The 23,580-nt window shown below is 41.0% G+C and overlaps 1 protein-coding gene across 1 annotated transcript in view; it reads right to left on the reverse strand.

The window, feature by feature from the left end:
- Positions 1–1,164: 1,164 nt before the first annotated feature.
- Positions 1,165–23,580, reverse strand: part of LOC126559567 (uncharacterized) — a 284,423-nt gene continuing 262,007 nt past the window's right edge. Inside the window, exon 3 of the mRNA XM_050215738.1 lies at positions 1,165–1,174. The gene's annotated coding sequence lies outside the window, so the exon portion shown is untranslated. The remainder of the gene's footprint in view (positions 1,175–23,580) is intronic.

Raw genomic sequence — 23,580 nt, forward strand, 5'->3', positions numbered from 1 at the left:
TAATTTATTTAATGTTATGTCTTCAACTATAAACTAACTCCTTCCCATGTTCGCTGTGAGAGCATTCAGTGTATCTCATGCTGTGGGACTCAACATTCTTATACGCATCTAAAACGTTACATGGAATGAAGTGTGTCCGTCCAGAAATGGTTAGATTCTTCAGATAGAGAAAAAGTTCCTCACTTTGAAACATTATAACGCCAACCAAAGCGCATCGATCGGAACCAACCGCAACAGAATGAATTTGTTTCGAGATGAAATACAATATTTACGCTCACATGCCGTTTCCAAGCGACGGTCGTTAACAGATCACCATCCATAAATATGATTTATATCCTTACAAAGACATCACACACGGCGATCTGGAACGGAACGGATTAGCGTTGAGTGATCGCGGTTCGATATTTGATATTGACGCACGCAGGAGATCTCTCGCACATCTCCCGTGTATAAACATAGCGATCGTTTTTACAGCGAAACGGTGTTGTTTCGTTTTTTTTACTGTTTTAATGCGTCGTTGATTTTGCGGGAAGGTCTATAAAAATAACGGAAGGCCACAAACATAACATTGCTACGGCGACCGGTGGATGTTCGCAAATTTATTGCGTGTCTTAATGTCCGTTTTATTTATTTGGCCGATAGTGGTATTTCCCAGGCCCACCAACACCAGAGCGAAAGGTTAGACTTTACAGGCGCCACTGTAGGTTTGTGTAATCGACTGAAGAAAAAAGAAACTTCCATGCTGTAAGAGCTTGTTGGAGAAGCTAAGGATGTAGATATCTGATGCGCTTACTTTGTGTTGAGCTGCAAAAGCTAGCATAAAGACTGAAAATTGTCGGGGAGCGTACAACCTTTGAACTATGGCAAATAAACGTATTACATGTTGATTTATAGCACTTGTATTATAATGTTGTTTTAAATTGACACTAATGGTGAAAAACTATCTCTGTCAGATGGTGATTGATCACCTCCTGTAACCAAGTCTGTCACCCTTGTTCTGAGCATCATGGTCCATACGAGTACCTGTTTTACACACCAACAGTGTCACATGATTATTGCAAGACGGCCATACATAGTCATTTGAAAACAGATTAAAATACTTTTCAACTTTCGCAGGGTTTAAAACTGATCATTTATTTGATATTGAAATTCATAATATGTAATCAAACATTAACTCCTAAAAGTAGTCTATGCAAAGACGGCACAAAAGAAAGCAAACAAACTCAGACACTAAAACAAGCATAACGAAACAATTATGTGCGGCCTTGCGGCGTCTGCAATTGGTGAAAAGCACCGTGAACAACCCACAAATTGACAATTGATTTACGCATGAATGAGCATCGATAATCTTGACTTTCGAGCCAACACCATCTCGCGGCATTCAAAGGAATGCCGAATACGGATCAACCGGTCGAACGGATCGTCGGGACGGTTCCACAACCAAATCTGACGGGTGTGATGGTTGAATGGTAAAGATCAACTTCAATTTGCCATTCTTGGCTGGTGCGATGAGCGTGCGAGCCTTCCCAAAACGTTGGTCCGATTGATTCGATCCATCGATCGATCGAGCGTCAATGTTCGAGGACTTTTTCTTGCGTTTAAGGGAGAGCTGCAGGGAGAAAAGGGGTTTGTACGGATACGGACAGGCATTGATATTTCAATTTTGTAATTTCATCCTGCACCATTACTCTTCTCCTTGCCAATGTTCCAGTGATGGGTAAGAAAATGAAACTTCGCCGAGAAGATTGATTGAGTGATTTATCGTTTTTTCGGCACTTTGAACTTTGTTTTCAGCGTCGCCAACAATATGGATCTTGAGATTTGGCAGCGATTTATTCCCGTGAGCTATATTTGGTATTGCTGCTGCATTACGATGCTTGTCAGTTTGTTAGCGCTTGTTTAATGTTTGATTAATTGTCTGGGTAATGAAAAGAAATTGTAAGAATGCCAAAGAATGTCGTTGTCGATGTCGACCAAAATTACGAACATAGAGACATGACCTTAAAGAACATAATAAGGGCCTTTAACATGGTGTTGTATGAAGGAAAGCTTCTCTTTATCGCCGACTATTCAGGAATACAGGGACATTACCTTACTCTAGGAAATTTTCTTTCATATGACTTTACTTTAAACTGGAAAAGGATGTGTTTGATGCAGTGCGAAAAAATATTTTCAAATACCTCAGCAACTCTTAGATTCTTATACCAAATTGAAGCATAGCGTTAGCGACCAAATCTTCTTCTAGATTGTGTTAGATTGAAACTGTGAAGTTTTTCATGTTCGAATTTTGAGCATTGATCTGGAATAAATACATCGATTATGGTTAACTCATCGAATAGTCTAGAATTGATGCAACCTAGAATAAGAACTCGCTAAGTTAGGGGTCAAATTCACTTGCCTAATTTCCATTAAATCTACGACAACATTTTGAATAGCTGGACTGTTACATTGGATCGTGGGAGGCTCTTTTTCTCTTCATTTTTGCTTTGTGTAAACGCATTCTTGAATCAACAAAATTTACTAAAGCTATGAAATTAATTATACTCTCGTTTTTCTTCTTCGACATTGTTTGAGTAAATTGGGAACTCGTTGTAGCTCATGTGTCAAAAAGAGGTCTTTATATGGAGTTTTTAAAGATTTCCACACTATTGTGCCAAGTAAGAAGGATTAATTAATTCAAACTAAACGATCAAATAAAATTGGATGTTGAAGATAAAGGCACTTTAAGCAGTAAATGCATAAATGCGAATGGAAACAGTTTTAAAGTCCTCTTAATTGGTTAGACTAACTTATTTATAACCGTGGAGTATTAGTTCAACTGCTGAGGAAATTAACTGGCCATTCAACCATCCACACCAAAGCGTGTGAAAGTTTAACATTTTCAACAAAACAAGCAATCTACAGTCATCGCCAGAAAGCAGACCGTCGATAATAAGTAACCTTCGTCTGAGCACGGGCTGTAAGACTAACGCCTTCCTCGCGGGCATGCGTTTGCTACTAATGAGACATTAACATGCAGCAAACCGCAGATCTATTCACACTGGCTCGTGTAACCGTTTAAGGTTACGAATGGTCTGACAAGCATATCCCGGAGCACGAGCAAAACTCCTCTTTTGCAGCTCGTCAAGGTAATTTATAACATTTCATTGCGCATCATAAAGTCAATGCTGGCAAACGTTAACTATTGCTCCGCCATTTGACGAAAATCAAAGCACTGTTTACTTTACTCATTTCTTTCTCATTCGAGCAGGTGAAGGTAACAGGTGGAGTATGAGTAAGAGAAAAAGCGAGCTGATACTGGATCCCGAGAATAGGGCACTGTTCTGCAATTGCCACCTCACCCCTCAGTGGCGTTCTTCATCACCATTCGTGACCTCCTGAAATGGCTCAATAAACCCGCAGTTTCAGGTCTCGGAGAAAAGGTTGTACACATCGAACGACTTGCAGTTGCATCGCCGTCTTGAAGCCGTTGCCTGAAGCTGTTGACCCACACGTGATGTTGCGCTAATGAGTGCATGGTTTCGGTGAGGTCCTGCTGATGCACTGCACTCGCACACTCGGAGAATCCTGGCCCTGCCCGAAATGCGTGCTCGAATCGATTTGACCGTAATCACTACGTTGATCGCGATTGTTTCCATCTCGCCAGCAATTAGGGCTTCGGGTTGGGGCGCTGATGTCTTAATTTAATGCAATCGCGACATCACCAGCATTGCTTCAGTTCTGCATACGCCGCGTTTGGGGCCCAAACTGGCTGGTAAGCTAAAGGGTGGTCACAACTGTCATTGCGATCAGTAAGTGTAGAGAAAAAAATCTCAAGCACATCGCGGGTTTCAACTTTGGCAAAAAAGAAGGAAGCAATCCATCTGTCACGAATTGCAATTGCTTCATTCAATTGAGCAAACAACCGATAAAAGCCCACTCATTACGGCACTAATGATAACTAATGGCATGGTTTTTCCTCGATGCAATGTCTTTTCAACCTCATAAAATTCGAACCAAACCACTATGTTCAGCGGCGGAAGAGCCCTTTCCAGGGTTCAGTGGGCAATCTTCAAAAATCTGTAAATACTGTAGCGCGAATCTGGCAAATGGATCAACGCTCGAAAATTCTCAAACAATTATTTTCCTTTGGCTCCAGCTCCAGGCTGGCGGGAATGGGCGGCGGGACCTTGGAGGGTAGCAAAATGTTGGTCCAATAACAGGTCATGAGTAATATAAACGGAGTGTTTTATTGCTTGAAGACTACCCATCATTAATCATCACTTTTTTGTCCTTTAGGGCAGAGGAAACGGAATGCTCCATTCATTAGGAACCATTCCTGAATTTCTGCGCATAAATAGCCTACATCGTGAAGGATAGCCTACGACTTAAAGGTAGACAAAGGAGATTTTGACAAAAAATGGTGCATAAAGAAAGAAATCTGCTCAGGAAAAAAAGAAATCCACATGTCTAGCATGATAATTTAGCATTGGTCGTTCTAACGATATAAAAAAATGCGCTACGTGCAACACAGTTTACTGACGCAGGAAGTGTGCTCACAATATATCAACCCAATCGAATGTTCAATCTTTATCACAGCACTAAATGGAAGATCGATATCAGTACAAGAATTGAGCGCACTTCGACCGTGTTTGCCCATACCAATCCAAGCTCCCCAACGTTCGATAGCGCTGACGTTCGTTGGAAACGTGCACGGTCAAGTAAAAAAGTAAATAAAGGCATCAACCGCCACTACTTATCTCTCTTTGCGCTTGTCTTTTTCAACAAATGTGCTACTTAAACCGATAAAATTCCAAACTTTTTCTCGAGCTTGCTAGCTGACGTTGGAGCACTGTCCCTGGTGTGTACTTGATTCGTGGTAAGAGTGGAGCAAATGTAGTTAAGATAAAATAACGAATTAATATTTACCGATTCGCAGATTATGACTTAATTAGTCCGGTTTCCGAGTCTGCAAGCGGTTCTGGTGTTACTGACAGCGTGTAAGGGACGGTCGCTTTTGTACCAGTTTTGACTCACATTTCTTAATAAAGAAACTTCATGTGTGTACGAACCGCCAAAACACGTCAGCTTTTCCTGGCAGCCACGGGAATAAAGACGGGAGTATCAAACATTGTCGACAATTACAGCTCATAAGTCCTGAGCTTTGGTCATTAAGCACAGCGTTGCCCGATTAAACGAGACAAATGCTGTACAGCTTCGCAGGCTGCTGGCTGGTAATCATTAGCGTTGTAATGCTGCTTTTGAGTTCTTTTGTGCTCACGCGTACGTGATTTGCAGATACGCACGCACACACACATACACGATCAGTCGGTGAGCAATTTGAGCAATACGATTAAGATGGATTTAAAGTTGATGGCTTTATTACAACCATGTGACTTCGTGGTTTTTCGGTCGGATGATATTCAGGGTCGGCTTATTTGGCAGGATTTCGGTACGCATGCACGAGATGGAAGGAGCTTTTATTTTTTATTCCATCCAAAACTGAAAATAATCACCCCAAAAACTGCTCAGCACCACCCGAACATGAGAATATTCCAACGTAATTGACTTCCGAAACTAATCGGTGTGCGAAGGATAATGCGAAATGGAATATTCAACTAATTAAGCATTCCACTTTTCACCCACAATGTCACGCCTTTTACGCGCTTGCTGCTTGTGTGTGTGTAAATGGTTTCTTTCGCCATCGCCATCGTGAGATAGCTCGACAGATATCTTTATTTTCGTAATTCACAGTATGACATTCAGGCGAAAGGACACTTTTTCCCATTATGAGTTTGAATTTTTTTAAGGTTAAGCACAGGAAATGGTTCTTGAACTGAGCGCCCGCCAAAGAATCGTAACAATTAGTGGCGGGATTTAAGATGTGATTCTGTGCTTCGGTTCGAATAGTAAGAGAAAGGTTTTGTTGGAAATCATGTGCGTCTCTCCGTTAGTCCAAGTTAATTTAAATCACATCTCACACTGGTTCATGTAGCTGGAAGTCACACCAACATTTCACCCAATTTTGGGACCACCGGTACGTAGCGCCTTCCGACAAAGGCTACACCTTGATGGCCATTCGTTCCCGTCGTGGGTGTTGTGGGTGGGATGCATTAGCCGGTAGAGTGCAGGAAACTGTTGGATTTATTACTCATTTTCCCATGTTTCTCATGAGCTGGTCGCTGTCGGTGGAAAGATGCACAACCTTTCAACAGCCATGCATCCGGGACCGCCTCTGTAGGAGTTGAGATTAACGTGCGCATGCTCACTCTCCACTGCCCACTCATAACTTTGATGGCAAACGTACCGCACAGCATTCGGACAGCTAGGCGTTCGAATAAAAAAATGCTTAGCGCATCTAGCGCCTTGTTGTGTGTGGTGAAAGGTTTTATAGTTTGGCGACTTTGGTCCATTTTCCGGAACGAAACATTTCAAATAAAAATCATGTTAGAGTATAGCCATAGTTATAGTTAGAGTATAGAGTTTTAGGCAACTAGAGACTGGTTGCTTGAAAAAATGGCGATTTTTTAGAATCACTCTGGGGATTTTCACATGAAAATTAGTTAAATGATCATTTTCTCAAGAAACACTTAATATTTCGATATGTTCATTAAATGGAAGAGTTATTAGATACATTGTTAAGTTTCGAATGTTATTGGATTTCGTTCAATTATTTTTAAAATCAAGTACCTGCAGTGAGTCCGTGTTCGTTTGAAAACTCCAAACTAGTATTTCCTGTTTTTCTTATTAAGGACAACAATTTGGAACAGAAATGTTGAAATGTTTTGGTAATAAAGTGAAATATGGCTACGATAGTTGTTTGAATGCCTAATTTATTAGTTGTAGCACTAAAGTGTGGTCCTTTGAAGTGATTGTTCGAATCTTCCTGATGGATGTTCTTGCTCGTTGTGTGGTATTTAGCGTTCTAAACTTTTTTGTACTTTGCCGATCCACAGTTCGCGTATAGTCAGTTATAGTTTGCTTAAAGTCAGTCTTATAGCCGATGGAAAATATTTGAGAATTAATTTATTTTTATCCAAATAATTTTCGCATTTGAACATCAAACTAGGAGGTATGCGCAAGGCCACACGTTACGCTCTAAGTCATTGGAATGCGATGGAATACTTTACACGTTCGTCTGGATGCCAAGTTAGAAAGAACAGACGATACAAGACACATGAAATTGGAAGTTATGCGTTTGGAAATTTAGATTTATGTCCCTACCAGGCTGCTTCGTTCGCAGGATTTGCCATATTTTTAAGTAATCTATGAATTACGCACTTAAATTAGTACTATATTCGAGGGTGGCCTGCAGGTCCGATTAACTAATAATTGAAATGAAATGGAATGATAATGGATTGTTTTCTATTTCTGTGGCCATAATTATTAATTTTTTTATTTAAAAAAATCATTTTTATCAAGCGGTGTGAACAATACGGCACTGGACCGTCATAATTAATTATAAATAAATAAATAAATAAAATCATTTTTATTTTAACTGAGTATTCCTTCCAGACGAAACTCAATATCCCGTCCTTCCGAGCGTAGACATGCATTACAATTGCTTCGGCCAACTTCTCACTGAAAATGATTGCATTAGCGAAGTTATAGTAACCTGTTGTTTGATAAAAAGAAGACAAGTTAATTTTGAAATTTTATTTATTTATTTTTATTTATAATTAATAATGACGGTCCAAGTTAATTTTGAAATCCAGTGTTGGTTCGCGGAGGTTTCGGATGATAATTCGCTGCTTTATAGTTACCAAGTGTAGTCGTCGTGTTTTGTGTTGAAAGTGCAAGAGAGATTTATTATCAAAATTTTCCCTATTTATAATTTTTTGAGTGTCACTCATGCCAATGACACTCATTCGCTGCTCACTTCAGTGAACTCACTACTCACTTGACGAATTGCTCTTCGTCAAGTTCCTGTCTCACCGTTATGCGTGAACATACTCCCCCCCATGACGAAACGTCATCGAAAAACGTAAACAAATACATGTGCTAGTGTAGTTGTCGAAAAATTATTAGCAAATTACTGTGATTGAAAAAATTTCTAAAGTATTCCGCTGTGCAACGCGCGTGAGCTGAAAGTCTTGTGCTCGAGCATGAACCAGTCTTCAAGGTAGTATGCAAAATAAGAGCAGCGCTTTTATCCTTGTCCTTTTCTTGTAGACGACACCCGGATGTCCAATATTGCCAGCATCGATCAACTACCAAGCCATCGGGATCCTGTTTACTGTTGAAGTCAAAGTAGATTGTAACAGTTCTTCGACTGTTGTAGATAAGCTCGGTCACAGGATCGTCTAAATTGATCATAGGAGAGCATTTGGAAAGAGTACGTGGCAGCACATCAGTTTCCAGTTTTCCATTCCAGCAGGCAGGGGTTTTCTTCATGTCGAGCAGATCAGGCAGCGGATGATGTTGATCTACATTCTCCCAAACAATGGTGAAAATGTCATGCATCCGAAGATTCTCCATCAATTTGTTGCCAATTAATGCGCGAGCGATACACTCGCTCATATGTTTCGATTGCGATGCGCTGTCCAACAGCGCTCGCGCAGGATGAGCTATTCCGAAATCGTCAATCTTCACACAGGCAGTTTGGTGCAAGACTTCTGCATGTGCTTGCCCTAAAGCTGCTGCAACGGTGTAAAGTGTAGTGTGCGTGGCCGTGTCGTGATCGTTAGTGGTATCGTCAGTGGAGTTCTCAGCTGGCATCGGTGCAGTGGAACTAGTAATGTGTGTGTAGTTCACAGCTGGCTTCGGTGAAGTGGAACCACTAATGTGTGTGTAGTTCACAGCTGGCTTCGTTGCAGTGGAACTAGTGTTGTGTGTACAGGACAATTTTTCGGGTTTTAAAAATCCTGCCTCGCAATTTTGTGTTTTGTTCAAGGCAGACGCGTAACTAGCCTGACGCGCAGAGGTCAATATCCTTGGCTGAGTTAGGTCGTGAACTTGTGACGTCATACTACTTGTAAACACTAATGGAGGCGCATGAGTGCCGGTGTTGGTTCGCGCCCTCAGCCCTTGGCATAAACGTTGTTTTGCTAGCAGCTGAGCTTCTACGCGTATCAATCGATCTTCGAAGGATTCCCTCAGTGCAGCATTGTATTCCACTTCCTCCTCTGTGGAAGCACAATCTTCCAACATTTGTTGCTCCTTTTCCAACTCTTGACTAAAGCTGTCGAAACTTCTAACGCGCGTTTCCACCTCCATCTGGTCTCGCTCCGGAACGAAATTCTCCACGAATCGCTCGTATTCCGGAAGGGACGACAACAGAACTGTCCGCCGGGACGCCAAAACTACTGGTTGCGCGGGCATTGTGATTGAGTGCGATCAACAGTGTATCTACGTGATGCGGTAAAATAGCAGCTGTGTGTTTCGCGAAGCAATGCACAAAAAACGAAGTGAAACTGGCGGGAAACGGGTTCACAGGCAACAAAAACAGTGAAACAATCGAAACTCGCGAATTAAAACCACAAATTCGAACTATCCTGGTCACGGCACCAATGTTGGTTCGCGGAGGTTTCGGATGATAATTCGCTGCTTTATAGTTACCAAGTGTAGTCGTCGTGTTTTGTGTTGAAAGTGCAAGAGAGATTTATTATCAAAATTTTCCCTATTTATAATTTTTTGAGTGTCACTCATGCCAATGACACTCATTCGCTGCTCACTTCAGTGAACTCACTACTCACTTGACGAATTGCTCTTCGTCAAGTTCCTGTCTCACCGTTATGCGTGAACATCCAGTTTAGAATTTTTCCAGAGCTATTACACGACATTTTCATTTACTATTCACGTAGCCAAGTGTATAAATTCCCCGTTAAAGAATAAAAATATTGCTTCAGAACAGAATCTCAAAAGTTGAAACATTCAATTGCGTTTGAATGTTTTAAGTCATAGAATAACACTAAATTTGCTTTAAAATCCCTCAAACACCAAAGATAGACATGACACTCATTTACGCCACTCAATGCACACAACTACCGTTTTGGCCGTTCAATCAAAACCACGAACGAAAGATCTTGACCCAAAATTAGACTATTCCATTATAACTTCCCAAATAAGGAACATGTACATTCTTGACCTGTGAAACCGATCAGCAGCTCAGAGTGGCGAGCTATAAAATTTGGTAAATGTAATTACGTACTGTTAACTGCTGGTCATTAGGAAAAACACGTCAAATTTGGTGTGTAAAGCGGTTCTCTCACTCGTGAAGAATTAAGCATTTCCCAAACGAAACAAAACAAAAAAGATAATACTTAAAACGAACGACTCAACCACAATCAACAAGCGACGAACCTTTCGCTAGCGTGAACTGCAACGTTGACTTATGGGCAGGTTTGGGTTGGGGGTGGCTTCTGCGCATTAGCACATCCACTCATAGTGGCCGCCAACCGTATCCTTCGTGACTTCACACCTTCCAGCACAGGGGAGTTAAAGTGTGCGCCATATCGACGCCACAACTGCCCCATGACGTACGCCTTTTCGGCGAGTAATGTTCGGATGGCGCCAGCACAATCGGTCGCATCGCGGTGATGCGAATCCATTTTTGCCTGCGCTCCCTTTCCTTCGTATGCTCTCATCCTACGTATGGAGGCAATAGAAAGCAAAAGTTAACCGCTCGAGAGGTTTAAAGATTTGTCGCCCCTTTCGTTTCCCTTGGTCGATTTGAATTTTTGACCAAATTTAGAAATTGCAGCCTTTTCTGACTTCTAGGCGCCATCACGTGTTGGTCTGTGTGCTTTTTCATTGCGTCACGTATTATTATTTACATCGGATTTGAATATCTACAGCCCGTTAAACTGGTCAGCAGACATGATGCAATTGGTTTTATGATGCGATATAAAATGTCGCCACCTAGTCGGATAAACGATCGGGTTTTGCAATAAAAATGTAAATAGGGCAATTGTTTCGATGCTGGATGTAATGGTCTTGCTCTTGGTCTGGTTTCTTGTTCATGCGCAAAGATTTCCTTTTAATTTTGTAAGATTACTTCTCGCTCCTTGTAGTGCCTCTTTATGGTTACTTCCATACATATCTTAACGTTTTTTGGGTAGTAAAAAGCCGCGCCTTTCTTCGTGTCAAATTGATAGATTTACTGGTTCGTAGAATAAAATTTATAGTGCTTCTCCAGTTACATCAACCGGTTGATACAGCGCAACTCGCTCGATATGCTCGAAGAAAATAAAGCACAGTTGTTCCCGGAGCACGGTGCTAATTGTTCGTAAGCACGCGAATCACATTGCATTACTCTCCTGACCTAAATTGAGTACGTGTAGGTGACCACAGTCTTCGGCATCGAATACGAAACACTACGATCAAACCCTTTTTCGTCATTGAGTGATTCCGAGAGCTTCCTGTGTCATAGGAGATTCTGACCACTGGTTCCATACCAACGCCAACAATCGGCTGACCAACGCATCTAGGCGCAGTGTGGAAAGAAAAGCAGTAAAGCTTAAGCGTGCCAAGTATGGATGCGTTCATGTCACGCACCCGCAGATTAAAGGCGCAGCGCTCGCGAACACACGCGCAAAAGGTCAGTTCAATTACGGGCAGCATTTAATTTGTGTGTAATAAGATTTATGCATCGCATAATTATGCACTCACATTTAAATGGAAGCGATCTTTAGGAGATGGATTTGCTTGCAGTGAAGCATGCTGTCGTTTTACGTGAAATGTTGTTGTGAAATGAAATATTTGTATTATATTTTTAACACAGTTTTAAGTACGATTTTGAAGAAGTTACAATGGTCATATTCATAGTCTGAAATAACATGAGCTTTGGTTGATTCGGTCTTGCTTGGCTTGTTTTTGAAAGATTGTAAGAAACAATATTCATTATTTTTGGATCACCTCAATGCACCTCATTTTCTTATTTTTTCAATCTTTCAAACAAACTAAATATAATGAGAAGATTCGACGAGAAATTTTTATTTAAAATTTTATTATTTTAAATTTTAAATTATAGTTCTAAAGCTCGTAGAAGAGCTTCTGTAAGCCTATCGATCCATACAATCAACAAGATTTTATTGTCCATTACACGTCAAGATTATTGCATCTTAAGAGCTAATTATTTGTTTACCAATTGCCAATATGGACCAGTTGGATTTTACTAGGCCTGTTCTGATGCATAGTTCTGATGTTTAGGGCTGATCCCTGAAAAAGATTATTGTTTTGCTTTTTTTATATCAATCAAGCGTTTTCAATTTGAATAGAATAAATAATGCTTAGAATTTCTATCAAAAAATCATAAAAATTAACCTGCAAGACATGCTTTAAAAACACATCTAAAATGCAAGAGCTAACCGAGTATGCCCGGGATAAGGCAAAGAATAAGGAGGAAATGCCTTATCAATATGATTATAAAATTTGTTCAACACAAGTGGTGTTGACAATACGGCACTGATCCGTCATTATTAATTAAAAATAAATAAATAAAATGCAAGAGCATTGAACAAAATCTTTTTAAATATCAGACCGTTTAAGATAAGATGTGAAATTCAATTTTCTGTTCATCATGATTTTGAGTGTTCTTTAACAAAAAAATTTTCGTAGGCCTCCCGTAAAAAAATAAACGGCATTTAATTAGATTGTTAGCGTAACAATGAGATTTGAAGCAGACTAATGGAGTGCTTCTTTAGCAGCGTTTGTCATGTACCTAAGCTATCCTCCAACAGTCCACGAAAGTGCAAAATGAATCCTGCCTTTGTGTTTAATAAGTTTTGGAAAATGCAAAATCATTTGACTTATAGTCAATAGTTCTTTTAAATCTGATTGAAGCACATTCATATTTCAATCAAGTGTAGCTTATTTTGTTACAGAAAGCCATGAACGGAAGCAATATGATGAGGCTGCTCTATTGGAATAAAAAAACAATGAACGGTAGATAATAAAGAGTAATTGCACGGCAGACCAAATAAGGAGATTATTTCCCAGGAAAACTTTAAAATCTTTACATGATTTTGATGGCATTATGAAGAACCTTGTAAAAAGAAAAAGGATAGAAAATAACTCCATCATTATTTTTCGCACGCATCATTATTCGACGAATAAAAATCAATGAGTGAAATTGATAACATGACACTACTTTTTGGCTTGTCGACCTGTTAAGGTCACGCCACCCATCGATACAACGTAGTTGAGTTGACGGTCCGGATTGGGAGTTGAACCCCGGTTCTGCCATTTGTAGACCGGTGCCGCTGTCGCCTATACCACCGGGCCGCACTATGAACATCGAAACTTAAAATGTATTATAGGTCAAATTGTATTTTTTTATATTATAAGTATGAGACATATTCAACCTGTAAGTAAACGAGCTTCTTTCATGTGCAAAAATATTTCTCTTCATGAAACCTTGATTGTTACATGCTCTGATAATCTGCTCTGATAATCGTCAAACGATACAGATGGCAGGTGGCACTAAAGCATAATAATAAACGAGGTAAACGGATGCATTGACCGTTAGGTACGCCCGCATTGCAGACTTCACGCAACATCTTATCTGATAGCTTTCAAGTGTGTAGCAGCATGATCCGCTCCGCTTATGGCCAAAGATAAGGTGCTGTGACAAGCGCCTTCTTACGATGTGTTGACGGCGATGCACTCCATGAGATGGTTCCCAAGCGAAGAATATTGTTTTCTGTCGCTTTTTTCAACGTAGCAAAATCGATGCAACCACTAATGCGATACCAGGACAAAACGATCATTACTATAAGTTTATTAATTCACCACTCCTCACAGCCACCGAGTGTACAGAGAGTGAACATAATAGCTCGCCTAATGATAACATCAGTAGAGCGTTCAATGCACGCAAGAAAGGGACGTCTCACCACATAGTTGATGATGACCTTAACATCATCTTGTACGGATACACCGGAGGATGGAGAGCAAATCGACGAAAAATTGAATGAAAGAACCCAATCACCTGATCTCATGTATTTAAGCTGAATAAAAAATCTTGTCTTAGGTGAAGCAGATGGGATGAAATGTAGTGCAGGGAAAGCATGATTGCTAGGTAATTCATGTTTATTACCACCGATCAGCTGCCCTCATACGCACTTGCTGCCTAATCGCCTAGTGTAATGGAACTCGCGTGGATTTCTCGCGACTCGACGTCTTTACTATCCACCAAACATCAGTCTACCGTACCCCTCCTGCACCATTGTCCGATTAATGAGTCTTGTTAAGCCTGCGGACCGCCTTCAAATGTTCCCGGGCTTGCCAGTTTCTGCGCAGTTCGTTCGCAATCGAATTGCAACCGTGATCGGTGCGTGAGGAGGGGATTCAACTTTCGTCGGAATGGGTAGAAAGGATGAGGTTACTTCAATCGATGGATCGACCTTTCCATTAGAGAGCTGTTTATGATCTATGATTTTGACACCTTTGGAACGATGAATAGGAGCAAAGATTTCGTCAACGAAGATCGGTTCATTATACGTGCATTTGCTCTTTTATTGCACGGTAATAGTGTGATAGGATCTGATCGTGACTTTGTGGGACTTTCAAATTGGGCTACAGTTGTACAAGTACAAAGTGGTTATGAGATCTTGCTGTCGCTTCTTCTTGGAAGGCTCGATGAAACACTTTGTTGCTGAACAGTGATCAACTCCAATAAAACGAAAAATAAAGTATGAACACTGTTTCATGTTGAAAAAAAGGTCAATATGACATCGTTGTTTTAGTGTTTCGCCCAACACCATCAGTGCGTTTTATGACACAGATTCATTAAGCATAATTTATGAAAAGTCTCATTAAAGGCGCCTTTACAACTGAACGGTAAATTAAAAGGTCTCCTTTTTGCTGCTCACCTGTTCACTTGGAAGGTTACATGTAGTACGTGCTTTAAAAAACATCATTGCTGATCATCCTTCGACGGAGGGCACACATCTGCCGAGCAGTAGCGGAGGTTTTGTGGATTCATACCATTCATCGTTTTGAATCCGGACCCAACCCAAAAAAAAACCCAAAACCAAACACCAAAAACGCTCGAAAAACGATAACTTCCTTCGCGGAAAGGATTCTGGGGTAATCGAAATAATTGGGCTCGTTGAAATTGATTTTTCCAACGCTAATTGATCAGCGGTTATCTTCTTTCGTCAGTCTCCCCCACTATGGTACGTAGCCACGTTTACCTTGCGCACAACCCCTGCTGGACAGTCCTTTGATCATCCACTCTTTCGGAGCGCCCTTGCGTCCGCGAGGTAATTAACCGGTAACGATGTTTTGTCGTCCTCCGCAACGACGACACAGCACCGGCGCACCAACACCGTTCGATCCAATTTCCGAACACAAGGAAAACGGCCGTTTTCACACGCTATCCCTGAGCGCTCAGAGCGCCGTCGTGGTAATTAAGACTACACAATTTTGTCCTACACGAGTCTTGTCGCTCACCGGGTATTTTGTTTGGAGTGTTGGGCAGTGCATGGGAGGCAGAGAGGATGGAATAAAAGGTTTGAGTTGATTTCTTCAACATCAAATCGAATACCAATTTATGTGCGGCGAGTTTTATTCTTTTTTCGGTAGTTGTTGATGGAGTGACAAGGTAATTAATTACTAATTATATTTTTTCCGAATCTTTCTTGGGTCTAGACAGAGCCGCTGTAAATTGAGCAAGGTTCAGCTTTGAGCTAGCGTAACGAGAAAGAGAGTAGTATTCCAAAGTTTTGTTTTGGTTTTCCTGGTGGAAGGGCGAAAACAGCGCTGGTTTTTACACGGCACGACTTGTATTCAAATCTTATCTGGATCGTTTTAGTATTATATGGCTAGCGTTCCCAAGAAGGACGTTAAGCCCCTTTCCTGCGATCTTTCGATGTTTAATTCGAGCAAAGTATTTCTTGTTGAGTATGTGGGTATGTGATAATAATATTTGAGTATGAGATAATGATCTTGATAAAACAATGTCAAAAGTGACACTTGACGAAAGTTAGTTTCGACAATAGCAGTGTGAAATGAGAAATCAGTGAGTGCCTCAAAAAAGTTTATAAAAAAGCTTTCGGCACACAAAAACGATCCGAAGCTCCTGCGATTGTTCAAATTCATAGATCCTCAAGCTGGAAAAGTCCTAGTGCGAATCATTCAAGTCTCGATCAAAACATCCAGGTTTTGAAAGTTTTTTGTTTGGGGCTTATATTAAATTGTGAGATTAAAATCCTCCAAGGACTCGTTTATTGCTCACCTGCCTTCTGGTTCCGACATCATTCATTGCAAACTTTTTACCAAGATAATTCGATCGGGGCACTTGTGTATTTTGAAGGGTTGAGAAAATATTGCATTACCGTTACACACGCACTAGTGCGCACCAAGCATTAAACAAAAAATAGAAAGGACGACTTTCGCTTTTTGCGTACTGCCAAATGACAAGGTGCATTGCGCCATAAAGGCGGTGCGCGTCACAATTCGATCGGCGCTGCATAACCACGCATCGTAGCCGCCCCTTCAGCAGAGGATCTTCAGCTCAATTCTTTATTTTTTTTCATTTTGCTCTCTCAGTCTCTTTAGTATGTTGAACACTGGGACCAAATCCCAGGTCCCTCAGACCTACCGCCATCAAGCATCGTAACAACCTTTCGCATCCCAAGGACTGTTAATGACTGGGGTGGGTTGGCAGACAACAGTTAACATCCTACTTTCGACCATTGCTAAAACACCGACTTTTTTACAGTTTATCTCACTGGATGGCGTAAAAAACAGCTTGGGCACATTCGACAGCTTCGTATGTATCGTTTTTGGAGGGCAGTTTTGTCGGGAAAAGGTGATGCGCATCCGTGTGTGGTTTGGTTTGACGGGGTTTTCTTCGGTAACAAGATATCCAATTTGATTAAATATCAATCAAGTGGAAGACTTTATAAGTCATTAAATTGATTAGCCAACTCGTTGGTACAATCACTATCTTGTTATTTGGTGCTGGCATTCGAATCCTTGCAGAGCGAAACAAGGCTCAGAAGGAGACTCATGGAAAATTATACCGGAAAATTAATGGTTATTGTAAGTGACAGGTAGGTAATGAGAAATGTTTGCATAGATTGCCGGATTGAGACTATGTATTTTGATGTAAGGATATGTTTGCGCTACACGGGAAGGCTCATTCATTTTAACTAGTGCGAGTAAGGAATGTTTAACATGTTTGTTTTACTGATTTGAATTGTTTTTTTTTTTGTCAATGTAACATTTTGGAGTACATACTGGGGATTTAAAAATTGTATTGTTATTTTTTTTCATTCGGTTATGAATGATTTTAACTGTAGTACATTAATGATTTTATTTTAAAACAAATCTTAAATAAATCGTTCCGTTTTCTCCTCTTGATTGTGGCTGGCATGTTTCAACATCCTTTGGAATCTTTGGTGGCAGCAGCAATGCCACCGGATAAATTCTTCAACTACACATTCGCCAAAATTGCAGCATTTTTGAGGGGGCCTGTAGTCCACAATCATGGTACGGCGGGAACAAGTGCTAAATATTTTCGCCCCCGGGTGGTACGATTACCTTCGCGATGGTGGAATTATTGCCGTTCACCAGCGTGAAGCTTGCCAAAGTTGAAGAATTGCTTTCATAAACCGAAGAAGCAAGATCGCTGAGGTAAAATCATACCCAGGTGTAATTGAACTGTGATTATGGAACCTGTATTGTAGACATTCCGGTTGCATTTTCCTACGTACGCAGTTTTATACGTCAGTTAAAAACAGAAACAATCCAAACCAATATTGTAAGAGGATGGAAAATATTTAGATCAGCTTTGGAGTGATTATTGATAGACAGGTTAAAATTACATGATCCATAAAAAATAATTGAGGAAATGCCTTATCATTATTTTTACATAATGCAGCCATCTCAAGCGGTGTTGAAAATACGCCATTGTACCGTCATGATTAATTGTAAATAAATAAAAATAAATGAAACATTGAAAAGACTTCATGCGCTTATTTGTCATATTTGGAGTCTATAAAATAAAGTGATTTTCAGGCATACATATCTTGAGTATAAAACTGCATAAAATAGTGAATAAAAGCTGCACATAAGTAGCTTTTAGTTCGTAATCTTCGTGATACGGGAGCGATACTCACTGTAAAGAAAGTCAGGAGAATTTTGTTACAGTAGATTGCTCATGCTCATCCAAGATGGATAAATCTCTCTAACGAATCACCGTAAGGATTGCTTCTTTCTTTACCTTAATAATCAGTATTGAATTTTTACTGACTACAGAATAATTTAAAGACTCATCCGATGAAGATTTTCCCAAATAATTCATTTTCTCCCCAATGCCATCAGCTGGAAGACCTTCTCGATCCGGATCGTTCCCAATATTTGGACGGATGGTTTGGCCTCTGGGACGGCCAGGAACAATGGCACGGCACGATGGCGCGAGTCGATTACGGTGCCGATCTCGATACGACAGGAACGGAGTTCAAATCATATTCTGATCATTTCCCCTTAGTGAGGACTGTCTATCCAACTACGTGGTATCAGCAAGTCTAGTAAGTCATTCGATATTCGGCATAACCTCGGAGGTCCTTAAGCCAAACAGAAGCAGATTTGGCCCCTCGATCGATAACTATTAGGCTAAAATGAAGCAGTTTTTGGCTTCCTCTAGAAAGGAGAAAACTTACTAAAACAAATTCTGAACGATCATATCTGGTTGTCAGGATACATATGTCTCTCGGTCTCGAAGAGGGATATAATTTTTATTGTTGTGTTTTTTTTTTTGCTATTGTTTACTTATACTCCCTTGGCATAGTTCCTTTAAGTGTACATTACACACTTGATACTAAGTTTGACTAATATGTGAATGGTTTGCTAGCAAACAGAGTCAATGATGTTCAAATCTTTAAAGTCAACAAATGCTTTGAATTGCAACTCTAGTATCTAGTACAATCAGTAATAAGTAAGTCTAGTACAATCAACTTAAAGAAACAGTAGTAGCTAGGAATAGTTTCGATCGCTGATGTGAACTCGTTAAATAATGGCAAAGTTGTCGACAATTTGTGTTGATAGAGTTAAAACCGTACTCAGGACTTACTAACCAGCTACGGGCAAAAGAAGTCAAAGGCCAAGGTTGCTTGAGAATGTACAGAGAAAATAGTAGCAGCACATGCTTTACTGCAATATTCCAACTAAAATCTGCATCTTAATATACTTCACTGACATAAGCTAATGTAAATGTATAAAGACAAAAAATGATTTGGAAGAAATTACTTCTTGATCGATGTCCCAAATCACATCAATACTCAATCAATTTCATATCGATTTCAACGTATAAAGAGTACCTAAAATCATTGAGGCTTTTTGTTACATTTGTCACTACATCCATCAGTGCCATCAAAAGCTTTCTTGATCTGCACCACACCACACCGCTTTCAACCAAGAATGGTGTGGGCAATCCCCCAACAGCCTTGAGTTACCTTGCCAACGCCGTGTAGATGGGTGTAGAACTAGTCTGGTGGCCTTTCCGTACCTTGCTTCTCCTGCACGCTCCATTATCAGCAGACCTTTTCCCAAAGCAAACATCAAGCGTAACGTATTCACCTGTTCGCATGGACACGTCACTAACCCTCCTGAAGCCTTTCAGAAATTCAGACAGCAGTATTGAACTGGATGCCGCGCACAAGTAAAGCGACGGTCAGCGGTCTCGTAACTGGTGCAATCGCGTCACACCGGTTCATTACCACAGACGAAAGCGAAATAAAGAGAGAGCGAGAGAGAGAGAGAGAGTGACAGAAAGGAAGAGAGAATGCTCTAATGGCGGTCAAATCGGAACATGACAAAATCCGACGACCGATCGTACGACAGTCGTTTGCTTTCGCTGCCACTTTTCAAATCCTTCAAGCACACCAAGCAGATCCGGGCGTGTAGCCGCGTGCGGCGGGGATTCAAATCTGTAAAAGGAAACCAGTTAAATTGACTTTAATTAAGGCGAATTTTCCAATCCGGACAAACAGAGTGCTTCGGGCTTTAGGGCTGCTGCCACTTGGATCTCGTCCAGAGAAATCATTCAGCGGACGAACCCTGACCAAGCCCGGCATGGCAGAACCCCCCAAAACGTGTAGCGTTACATTAGCTGCAGGTAGTTATGTTGCCTTATATCGGATTGGGAGCGCAAATTTATGGGAAAATTATTACACTATCATACTTCTCGATGGCACTCCGCTGACCGCACTGTCAACTGTGCGACTAACTCCGGTCGGGGATACAGACCTGGGTTGAGGTTTTCGAGATGGCTAGCGTTTGTGCCGATTCCCATCGATAGGTGCCACCATGACATAAACGTGTGTGCCAACGCCACACGCACATACGATTGAATTGTGCTTTTGCACACCATACAAACATCCTCCTTCAAAAGGGTCACATGCTGTGTAAAGCTTCAAATTCATGCAGCGAGCTGGAGAGTATCACTAACCCCACCAACCCAGTATCAATCATAACTGGAGGCCAGCCCTCCGAAAAAAGTTCGAATGATAAATGATGCGACCACTACGGTAGTTCTTGACCGGTGTGTTGCCGTTGCCTCGTAGGTCGCCAACCGCCACTGCGACAAGCCCTCGCTGCGGGAAGTCATCATCAATGGGTCGTTCTATCGACTACTGGAACCAATCGAATCGATGAGATCGATTGACAACATCGACATCGAACTAGCACTGCTGGTGCAATAACTGGGCAGCACGGCATTACGGGTGAGCTGTCGCCCGTCCAGCCTTATTTGCCAGGCGCGGATCGTGTGAAAATGGGCACCACCGCGGTTGACGTGACAGCTGCGGAGCAAACATCTCATGCAAACATTCCAACCAAGGTTGTCGTATAGCTCTGGTATTCGCGGTTCGGTCGCGACAGTTCGACAGCTGATTTGTGGCCAGTGTTTCGTTCTTTCTTTTATAAGAAGAATTAAGAAAAAAAAGCAGCCTTGCTAGAACTGGCGATGCAAGGAAATTGAAGTTTAAAGATAGTCTTTGGATAGGATAGTTTAAAATTTTGAAAGTAAAAATGTGAGAGTTCTGAAAACATTCTGCATGAACGTTACTTCGATGTGGCGATTTAAGATGAAATCTAAATCGTATTCGTACCTCAATTAAATTGCATTATGTGATCCATTTTTTTATTTTTCCAGAAGATCAAAAGAAGAAAAAAAAGTTTTGTCACGGATGCCACCGGATCCAGCGGAACGATAGCGCAACCGCTATGCATAACCGTACCAACCATCCAAACCAGTGACAAGTGAGCAACAATTCAGACCTCATCCGCGCCGTCTCGCAAACTATCGCGCGGCAAGGTGAGCTTCTGAGTGTCCGTAAACTTGCGATAGCTGTAGCAACCGGCAACGAGCAGCAAGTAAACGATGCAGGAAAATAAAGAAATTCAATTAGCATACGACAAGCCATGGCAGGACCGGAGCAAGCACACAGACGTCAATTCATGGCTGGAAATTAACACTTCAAAGAGGCGTCGATGAGCACCCTCAGTTGCTTCGTTTCCGTCAAGCGGACGTTTTTGAAACGGTAGAAAAGGGAACCTTAGACGGGAATCAAGTACCATCGTGCCAGCTACCAAGTAGAAGAGAAAAAAAACACGAATGAAACACTGAAGAGAGAAAAAAACGGAGAATAGGAGAAGCAACAAAACTTTGACATCGAACGGATTGAAACTATGATAAATCAAAGAAGAATGTAGTGAAGGCGATTGACGCGATACGACGCGATCGTTGCTAGGACAAATCTGTAGCGGAAGCAACAGATCAGTGCATCAGACTGAGTTGAGATACTGTGTTGAACATTCCTTTGTCCATCTGCTTCGTGCGGCAAATCAAGCAAAGCTCGAAGAGTCGATGCTTTAGAATGGAGGAACGAATCAATGTTGGATTCCTTTGATATATTTATTTCATGGTAGAAAACAGTATCAATGTTAAAGCACAATCCTCTAACAAAATTGTCGATGGATTTCTCGTGTGGAATTATGCATAATTTCCAGCCTTTATTTTGTGTTGAAACGTCGAAGCTTGAAGCATATTCTTTTTCTTTGCATACAATTGTCTAATCCGTTAAACAGTTTAAGTACGACAACAGAAATAATAAAAGAACTCAAAATCATCGTTGAGTCAATCTCAATTGACTCAATTGATAGTAAAAAAATGACCTTAAAAATACGATATCAATATAAAATATTATTAGATCTAATCTCTACTACATGAAACTCATACTCATTAAAAAAAAAATTAAATTCACTGCACAATTATTAACAAACTCATGCAGTTCCGAAGCAAACAACACACTTTGTCGCACTTATTGTCCATATGGGACACGGTAACGCCGATTAAATTACTTCGTTTTTATTGAACTCGATAGCCGTTTAATCTGTTTCTAATTTGTTTCACACCCTCCGGTTGTGCTGCTAGCCGATGAAACGATCTTCAGCGTGAAGCCAATTAGCAGCGTGCCTCACACGATCCTCCCAAATGCATCACTGAGCAGTAAAAACTTCAATCACAAGCAGGAAAACGATATTGTTGGTGATATATCGACCGACACACACACATCGTAGCTCGTTTCCTTGAGGTAGTAGGTTGGTTGGTATGAGATGAGCAGAATCAAAAGAGTGGTCTAGGGGTTGCAATTCCTTCAAGGAGCATAATGGGTTTTTGTCTACGTAACCCATCTAACCTAACCTCTACTACTATTGCCTTCTAAAAGCCATCAGTTTAGTGTGCATCGAGGTACACACTTTAGCAAAGAAAACTCCCTAGAGGATTTTTTTTCGCTTTATTAACTGCTACTAGGCAGTTGCAAACCACTTCCAATCCAACGCCCGCTCCCCTGAGACAAACTGTCCAAACTGGAGCAAAACAACCGACATCGGGCAGGCCTCCGATCCGTTTTAATTGAATATTTTATTGCAACGCTATAATTAGAGTTTTCAATTTACCTCTTTCGAACGAACCAACTCCGTTTGCGAGCTGGTTGTTGAATAAACAATCGTATTTTACTGCCCTCCTTTGCGTTGATCGCCTCAGCTATCGACGAGACGAGCGCACAGTGGCCGAGTTTCGGGACACGGTAGTTGGATCGGTCCTGCAGAGTGGTCCTCGTACGCCTGGCGGACACAAAAATAGTTATTTCGTATACTCTGCGTACAGTGAGCTGTGGACCAACTCCCAGAGGGCATTTCAAGATCCCGCCTAGTAGCGAGGCTTCATGGATCGAACTCCATGAGTAATTACGGAAGTTCAAGTGGGACCACAAATGGATACCGTGCAATCGTTGGCCCCTTGCGATATCTATACGCGTTCCAACTGCAGTGCAACGGTGTGACGAAGAGTTTGGTGCTTTAATTGAATTTAAATCACCGCAAAAGCAGTGCATTGGGGAAATGTTTTCCGGGCTTTGTCTCGTTTGGGTGATATGTGGAGTAGCGCGAGTAAAGCATTTTTGCAGACTACGACAGATTGGGTGACAAATGTTCCAGATCAAGAGAAAGAAAATCTTCAACAACTCTTTCAAGGAGAGTCGTTTTTTTTTTTTTTTTGGTGAAAGTTGATACATACCGCTTGTGATACAAAATTAATTTAATCGTTAAAAAAAACAACAGCCAATTGAATTCTTTGGATCACTTCAAGGA

Source organism: Anopheles maculipalpis, chromosome 2RL (assembly GCF_943734695.1).
Source record: "Anopheles maculipalpis chromosome 2RL, idAnoMacuDA_375_x, whole genome shotgun sequence".
NCBI classification, from domain to species: domain Eukaryota; kingdom Metazoa; phylum Arthropoda; class Insecta; order Diptera; family Culicidae; genus Anopheles; species Anopheles maculipalpis.